This window comes from Crocodylus siamensis, chromosome 2 (assembly GCF_052110815.1).
Source record: "Crocodylus siamensis isolate JL-2025a chromosome 2, ASM5211081v1, whole genome shotgun sequence".
Taxonomy (NCBI): Eukaryota; Metazoa; Chordata; order Crocodylia; family Crocodylidae; genus Crocodylus; species Crocodylus siamensis.
This window is the reverse complement of record NC_143396.1, coordinates 285,264,542-285,273,156: the sequence shown is the minus strand read 5'-3', so window position 1 is coordinate 285,273,156 and position 8,615 is coordinate 285,264,542.

The window sequence follows — 8,615 nt, the reverse complement described above, 5'->3', positions numbered from 1 at the left end:
TGTTGCTGCTCAGGCTGGGGCCGCAGGAGCTGTGCGCCTGGATTGCTCCCAGCTCCCCATGTTCAGGCTGGGCTGGACTGTCACAGAGCCACTGAGGCAGCACTGCACAGAGCCCCCTGCCCTCCCCACTCTGCCCTATGGTGGGGGACAAGAGAGAGGGCCCTGCCCGCTGCAGCGGCTCCCCGGGAGCAAACCAGGTGCACAGCTCCTGCAGCCCCAGCCTGAGCCACAGCTGGCTGGGAAGGGCACTGACCCCATGGCCCAACCCAGCCCAGCCATCAGCCTGCCTTGCCCAAGCCTGGGACTGTGGCTGCAGGGCTTAGCCAGGAAGAGTGGTGGTGGTGGCAAGGCTGGAAAGGGTGGCTGGGGGGGCTTGGAGGGCTATGGACACTCCAAAATTCACCTAAGCCCCCATAACCGCCCCTCCCAGCCCCACCATTGCCACCTGCCTCATGCAGGCTGGGGCAGCTCTGCCTGTCCTGCTCCCACCCACACAGCACAGCCTGCTTTCAGCCCTCCCACTGGGAAGAGGCTTACAGTCCCCAGGACACCATGGGGCTGCTGCCCCTATCAGGATATCTGTCAGGCATGGCCAGACACCAGCTCAGCATAGCTGCTGAGGCAAAAGGGGAAGGGACAGGGTTTATTATACCCTCCTTCCCCTCTTCCCCAAGGTTACTACAGCTGGTGTCTGCCTGGCTGGGGCTCAGCAGCCCCTGTCAGGGGTGCTCAGCCTGGGCACAGGCAAGTGGCGGTGCCCCCGCCCCTGCTCCAGCTGCAACACAGAGGGCTGGAGCACACAGCACAGGAAGGAGTTTGGGGCAGAAGTTCCATAAACCTGTTTTACCTCTATCAGTTATGTCTGATACTACATTTCAGGCCCCTCACAGTAAGGGAGAGAGTGGGGCAGGGGCTGGGGGCACTGCCCAGTCAGGACTGTGCATGGGGCTAGGTCATGGAGTGGGACAGAGTCAAAGGCAGCGGGTCCAAGGGGCATGGGCATGGGCGACTGGTGCCTCTTGAGTCAAGGGGAGCACATGCCCCCCCTGACACCAGTCAGCAACTGGGGGAGGGTCCCCCAACAGCCAATCTCACTCGCTCTTCCAGAAACGACATGGCCGCTTTTGCTGGTGCCCCCACTCTCTGGTCAGCACTTGCAGGGTGGCAATGGTGCTCCTGCCTGCCCTCCCTGCCCTTCGCCTAAATGGGGAATGCAACCTGTCAGGGGGTGCACCAGCGTTCTTTACACATCGCGACTGGGCGTGGGGCATGTGGAGAGAGGCTTGCCACCACTGTGTGCACCCCCTCAAAGGAGCATGGGGGACACATGTTCCCCCTGCAGGGGCAGCACCAGCCGCTTCCCTGGAGGGGGCTGAGGTGGGTTAGGCAGAAAGTTGGGGGGAGGAGCTGCTCTATACCTCTTGTGGCCAAACATACCTATTCGTTTCTTTAACAATACCCACTTAAACATGTGTTTTATCTATGTTATTCACAAAAGGAGAATAAAAATATATACTGTATGCAAACAGATGGGTCTGGGCTGGGAGCATCGTGCCTCTGGTCACCTTAACACACGGTCACATACATACACATATTTAAACACACTACACACATGCATGTAATTTAATTAGTCTGCAAAGATATGTATCAACCCTGTTTTCTGAATGATTTCAGACTAGTGCTGCTAATTACTTCTCTACGTATGGAACTAGGAATCAGGGTTCCTGTGTTTAGTCCTGGCTCTCATTCTCTGTGTGATCTTGTTTCAGTGTCCAAGTGATGGTAGCAGTTCTCCTGTAAATTCATAAAACTTATACTGCACATGCAGAGTGTCACACCCCAATTTCAGCCCGGTGTAATGGAAATTCACACAGGGTTGCTAGCTCCTATGGGTCTCTCACAGATCTTGTAATATTTGCTGTTTTCCAGTGTCTGGAAATATGACTAGGTGAGAACCTCAACTTGCCTGAAAATAGTATAAAATTTCAATCCTCATGGTTGCAGGGAACAGAATGAAAATGTGAGCAGCAGAAGCTCAATAGCTGAAGAGAAATTGTAAAAATATGCATTTTTAACAGCTCATCTTTTGAAGCTACCCTCATAATTTTTGGTGTCTGTCTTATAATTCTTGAATTCTTAGATTGACAATATTGGAATAGGATTGCTTGTATTATGATAAGTAATATCAATGATCTATGATTTATAATGCTAACAAAGTTAAAGAACTAATTTATCTGTGCAGGTATTGGCTAGAACCTACACCAGCTTGACGGTCCTTATCATACGTTATTGCTTGTCATTGATTATATCATTCAGTAATATAGAAAAAATATGCTGGCAATGCAAGTTCAGAACAGTTGAAGTCAGGTGCAGCTGCTAGTCCACTGCATTTCTGGGGACTTTTTTACTGCAGCCACAGAAACTACTCCATATATTGAGGTGATTCTCAACTAGTTACCACGGTGCCTTGGGATGCCATGAGATCCTTTTAGGGGTGTTGCACCATATCGGCACTGTTAGGTGCAACCCAGGTGAACTCAGGAATTTAAAATAGGAATCCATAGTGTCAAAAACATTCTGATCCATTGTAGTTTTTCTAAGATTTTTGCAACAGAAGGATTGCTCTAATATTTTCCTACAGCCAAAAAATGAGTACAAGCTAACAGCTGGCATTTTTCTGAGAGGTGCCTTCTGTCTAAAAAAGTCAAGAACCACTGTGTTAAGGGGTAAATAGATTCATAGAAAATGAGGGTTGGAAGGGACCTCAGGAGGTCACATCTAGTCCAACCCCCTGCTCAAAGCAGGATCAGCCCTAACTACATCATCCAACTATAACTCCTTCTTGAGCAGCTGTGGTACGGCACTTCAGATGTTTTGGGGTAGAATGTGGGATTTAATTCTGCTCAATCAGCACTAATAGATAGGGACTTACTGAAATCGTGATTTTGTGGAAAACACGAAATTTGGCAATATCCGCGAAAGCAGGCAATGTCTGCAAAATCCACAAAAAAAGAAAAGAAAACTTACTGAAAATAAAATGCTGGCTCCCCAGAGAAAGCCAGAAGTCCACATGGCGTCGCGGCCCAGCTGCACAACCCGCCGGGAGGAAAAGGAGAGGCATGCAGGGGAGCCCAAGTTGGGAGCTGCCCCGACCCCTTGCTGCTGATTGGCTGAGAGGGCTGCCTGTCATGCAGCCCCCCCCTCAATCCATGGTGAGAGGGCAGGGCTGCACGATGGACAGCTTGCAAATAATTAGCAGTGATGAGCAGAGCTGTATGACAGACAGCCCTCTCAGTCAATCGGGGGTGAATGGTAGGGCCACTGGGGCTCCTCAGCCAATCAGAGGGACCACCATAAGCCACCCTTGAAAATGGCAGCCAACCCCGTGATCTGCCCGTGAAATCTGCTGGCTGCCTCATTGAGTTGGGTAGACCTCTGCTAATAGAAGACTACAGAAAAAAAGGATGGTGTCATGGTTAAGGTCCTAGTTTGGGCCTTGGGAGAGCTGGGTTCAAGTCCTTATTTTCTTTATGAACTTCCCTTGCCTCTGGATTGGATCCAACTCAAGATGGCGCTGAGTCCACAACTCACTCTTGGAACTAGATCCAAGGCATTTTGGTTTGTCAAGACTTTCTAACAATGGAAGGCTCTACAGTCCCATGACTTAAGGCAGCACCTGCTATCTGCCATCTTTGATTCTTTCAAGGAAGCTTGGGAGAAGCTTAGTTACCTAATGCAATTGCTTGTGGAGTATTAATCCTCATTAGTGTGAAGACATTTTTGCATCCCAAATTCTGCAGGTTGTTCATACCACTGTGAAAGGCATCTAATAAATCTCTCTGAGATAATGTAGATGACCTCACTGAAACAATTCATTTAACACCTACGTTCTAGACAGACTAATTTTTCATATGTGTGATTAAAATGATGTCCAAACCTAGATTCTTTATGACCAGCTTCCTCCGAAAATTGTATTTATGACCATTTGTCTTGACTGAGACTGTTGAAAAGCAGTGTATATACTTAGATAGTTCTTTAAAAGAAATATAGGTCAGACTTGGAAGATATGTAGCTTTTGAAAAATAGTCTTTCAAAGATGTCATCACATGATAAGGAGAGATCAGAGTTTACATCTGCTCACGTTGCTATCCTCGTACTCCCTGGAATTCTTTATGGTAATCAATCACAGTTAACGTGGGTCTTGAAATGCAAGCAAGAGCTTAAAAGTGTGCTTAATTTAATAGATGATCTTCGGTTACAGCAATTATTGATAATAGCAGCCAAATAGCTTAAAAGTATGCCAGTGTTTCATAACAACATCTATCTAGAACATGTTGGTGTAATCAAGGAAGCTGCTCTCTCAATGTGAAATACAGCCGTGTTATCCCAGATATGGAACTGAAGGAGAAACAGATGGCAATGCTGAACTATAGGATTCGGACTATAAATACCTTCAAGATGACAATATAAATGAGTATAATTATTAACAGTCTAAGAAGGAGGGATGGCAATTAATCTAGATATTAAGGAGAATTTAGAAAGATGAAAATCTGGCTTTCATCCACACATCTAGAGAATGGTCTCTGAACTAAATTGCTTAGCTCAGTTCTCCAGTTGTTGGTCATAGAAATTGCTCTTAATAAACAAGAAAAGCAGACTAACCAAACAGGAATACAAGGCATGATCCATTGCCCATTGAAATCAATAGAAATACTTGTTAATATTGATAGGTTTTAGAGTGAGGCATTGATCAAAAATTCCCCTGTAATTCCCTGCAGGACAGTTTCTCTGTCACAGCCTTCCCTTTCTTCGCGTTGTTGTTGGTAGTTGAGTTGCAAACAGAAGGAAAAGCATGTTGAATGTACTACAGATGAGCTGTTTCATAGAAGACCATGGTGCATATTCCAGTTAAAAAATGGTGGTGTAAGTGGTACTGGGGGCTTAAGGTAAGGCAGTCAAGGAATTATCCTGAGTAGCTGGGAGAGTACCTGCCATAACGCTCCTCTTACATACAGACTTAGGAATATGAGGGTTTTTGTTGGGATGAAAGAGTGCAGTGTGATTGCAGACAGTGACAGTGAAATGTTGTTTGTCTTATACTGTGAAAGTTATGGGCCTAGGCTACTTGCAGAAACACAGCAGGAGACGTATCATAACCGGCTAATAGTGGTGCTATTGGCTTCCATCCAGAAGCGTCAATCCCAACCCAGGCAGGGGCTAGGTTTGGATTTAGATCCTGTGCATATTTTCTTGGTAAGCATCTGATTAGTCCTTTCTTGGTCATAAAATGAACAGTTCTGTCCCTACACTGTATGTTTTCCAGTTCAGTCTGCATGCTTGTTTTTAAGCATCCTTCATCTCCGTATACAATACAATTGAGTCACTTAACCATTTTCCTCACGCATATATTCGTGTGCACAGCCAGATGTAAGGAAGACAAAGCGATTGGGTCTTCAGAGCTTGTAAAACCCTCAGAACAATTTCCCACCTCCATCCCAGCTCTGGGATCTTGAAGAGGAGATATATCAAGTCCTGTCCAGCTGCAGGGCTGACGAAAGCAGCCCATTAGTACTTCTCTTGCTTGGAGTTCTGTATATGGTCCTGCCTTGTGTCCTAGGCATGATGGATTTGGATGGATTTGGAGATCCTGGATTCTTTTGCTCATAATCCTCCAAGGATATTTTCTTTCTTGCTTTAAAAAAAGAGCAGGATCAGAACATTAACTTATCCGTATTTGAAGTATTACAGTGACTTGACAAAACACAAAGTGGTACGTGTTGCGCAGCCATGCCAGGGACTTCTCTCGTCAGCTCTGGAGTCTCAGACATTCAGCCCGCAAGCAGGGGGGTGATGAACAAGCAGGTTAAGTGAACCTAGCACAAGAAAAATACTTAGAGTGTCTCTGTGACGTCTTCTTTTGTCCATAATTGCAACTGACAGGGTCTTCTAGAGCCCAATCAATCTTTCTTGGGTGAGGAAAAAGGGTGAGGTGAGGGCCTAGAGGCAGGAAGCGAGGTCCTGCCTGCCGTGAAAATAAAAATGAGGCAGGCAGGGCTAGGAGAGCTCTGCTCCTCTGAAAATTGGTCCATGATTTACCTATCTCTAGATTTAGACATTCAAATCTAGGCACCTAGTTTTGAAACATTTCAGCCTACGTTTTCAAAGGACCTTGTGTGTGTCAACTCTGTTACCATTGTCTAGGGAAGTTGTGGACTCTTCTTCTGTGGAAGTTTCCAGCAGAGACTGGGTAGGCAGCTTTCTGGGAGGTTTTAGGAGTAGCAAATCCTGCATCAGTGCTGGGGGGGCAGGCAAGATGACCCACGAGGTCCCTCCCAGCCCTAGGCTGGCACCAGCAGGAGTCCTGCGGCTAACCCCCGTGATCCCCTTCCTGATATTCACTGGGGCTAACTTGCTGCGTGGCGTTTGTCATTTTCTTTTTGAACACTGTTGTTCATCTAATTCTGTAGGTTGTTATGTAGGACAGGGGGAAAATATCTTAGTGCAACAGGGAATTGACAGATGGTTTGCATTTCAGCTGAGGCTCTCTGGGCCTGTTTTTTCGGCATTTTATTTCGGGGAAAAAAAAACATTTAAATACCCCCCTGCGTTTTGCTATTCACTGCATCGATTTTATGCCTTTTATTAAACAGTATGAAAGGGAGTGAGCATCATATGAAAATTAGAACAAGGGCCTGGGCATCAATCCTCCTGGGCTGTATTCCCAGCTCTGCAACTGACTTGGGTCACCTTGGGCAAGTCAGTCAAAGATGGTTCTCCTCTGAAAAGTGACTATGTAAAACGATACCTTCTTACTCAGCAGATTTGCTCCCGATGTGGGTTCCAAGTCTCCTCTGCTGACTTTAGTGGCAAAAATAAGTTTTTACTGCCTTTCTATTCCTGTGGGCACTACAGACCCACCAGAGCTGAGGGCATAATCTGAATTCTGTTCCTTTTGGCAGGACTAATTCTTAAACTGCAACCAGCAATGGAGCTGCACTGGCAGAATTTAGCTGGAAAACCCTTTTTTTAATCCTGGTGATGAAGAATGAGGAAGAATCTAAGGTGATTCTCTTGGTGCAGCTTGGTCTCAGGTTGAATTTATGGGGCTGGCAGTAAAAGGAACACATTTGAAATGGAGATTGCTGCTAGACTATAAATTCCACAGTTTGCTTTTTTAAGCAGACCCACTGTTGAAAGTCTTTCTGCTCATCTGTAAAATGGGGATAGTACTCTATTTTTGGAAGTAACAACAAGATGGCTACTTAAAAGCAATGACTGCTGCTTAATGGGAAGAGTAATTGCACTTAATGCAGATGCTTTCAGGGGATTTAAAGATAAATTGCAAAGCAAAAAATGGAGAACGAATCATGCAGAGATTTCTGTGCCAAATGTCCTCTGTAGCTAATCCATGGGAACCACTTAGTCCAGAAACAAATGTTCACCGTTGAAAAAGTGTCTTCACCTTCTCAGTATGTCCGGATACACCCAGATCTCTGAGACTGGTCCATCTCCAAGACCAAGAGTCTCACTGGCGTGTATAGTATTTGTGACATTAGATATGGGTGAATTCTTGCTCAGCAGAGCATGCTAATGTACTTGAACTCTCTTTAGAGGTCTCTTCAAGTGATATGTTCTTGAAATTATGCAGTACACTGGCATGTGGGTATCCCTGTTTAAAGACTTGCACTTTATTATTATGCTTCTAATTTGATCTGCTATAGCTCAGTTCTGCCCCAGCACTTGCCATCAGCAGTCCTCAGAGCACTTCACAACGTTCAGTATTGCAAGCCCCATGTTAGAGAGTTGGAATCTGAGGAAAAATAATGTCAGGTAGCTCACCTAAGATCATCCAGTAGACCTGTGCAAAGCCAGGTTCAGTCCAGTGCAGTATGCACTAGGCAAGACTGCCACAGAAGATTAACCTAAGCTATGCACCTTTTTAGGTTCGCCATGCGCTATGGAAGGGTAAGATATGTAAAAATATGTATTTGAATGTAATCAACCAGAGCTCTGGCGCCACGTTAAGAGAGCAGACACTTCTAATAAGCTCTGCTGGGGCTGAACAACATATCTTTGGTAGGGAGCTGTAGGGAAGGCACCATGAGGTCTGCAGTAAACTGGGCCTAAAGTCTGTGGTAGCTTCAGACAGATTGCAGAATGTATGTTTCCAATGAACCATCTTCTAAATAGACAACTCTTAGGACAATGGTTCCATGTTGTTTGTTTCCTTTTTTTTTTTTTAATTAATGGCTTATTTTTCCTTGTTTCCACGTTTTCAGTTTTCGTTCTCCAGCAGGCCTTTGTATTGGTAGTGCAGAACCACTTTGCAGAAACTGGAAGTTTTGGTGGGTGACTGAGCACATGGGGAGATGTGGATAAGCACAACTCATAAATCTGTTGTAATGATCACCAGTGAATGGGTAACAATCTTAGCATTTAGGCTCTGGTCAGCTACCTGGTGGAACGAAGTGAGGAAGTTCACATTTCACCACACTATTGTTTCAGGCTCTCAGCTGTCTCAGGAAAACAATATTAAGTCAGTTATATGTGGCTCCTGCTTTCAAGGCTTGCTTCATCTCCAGGAAGGCTAGAAGGCTCTTTTGGAAATGACACCT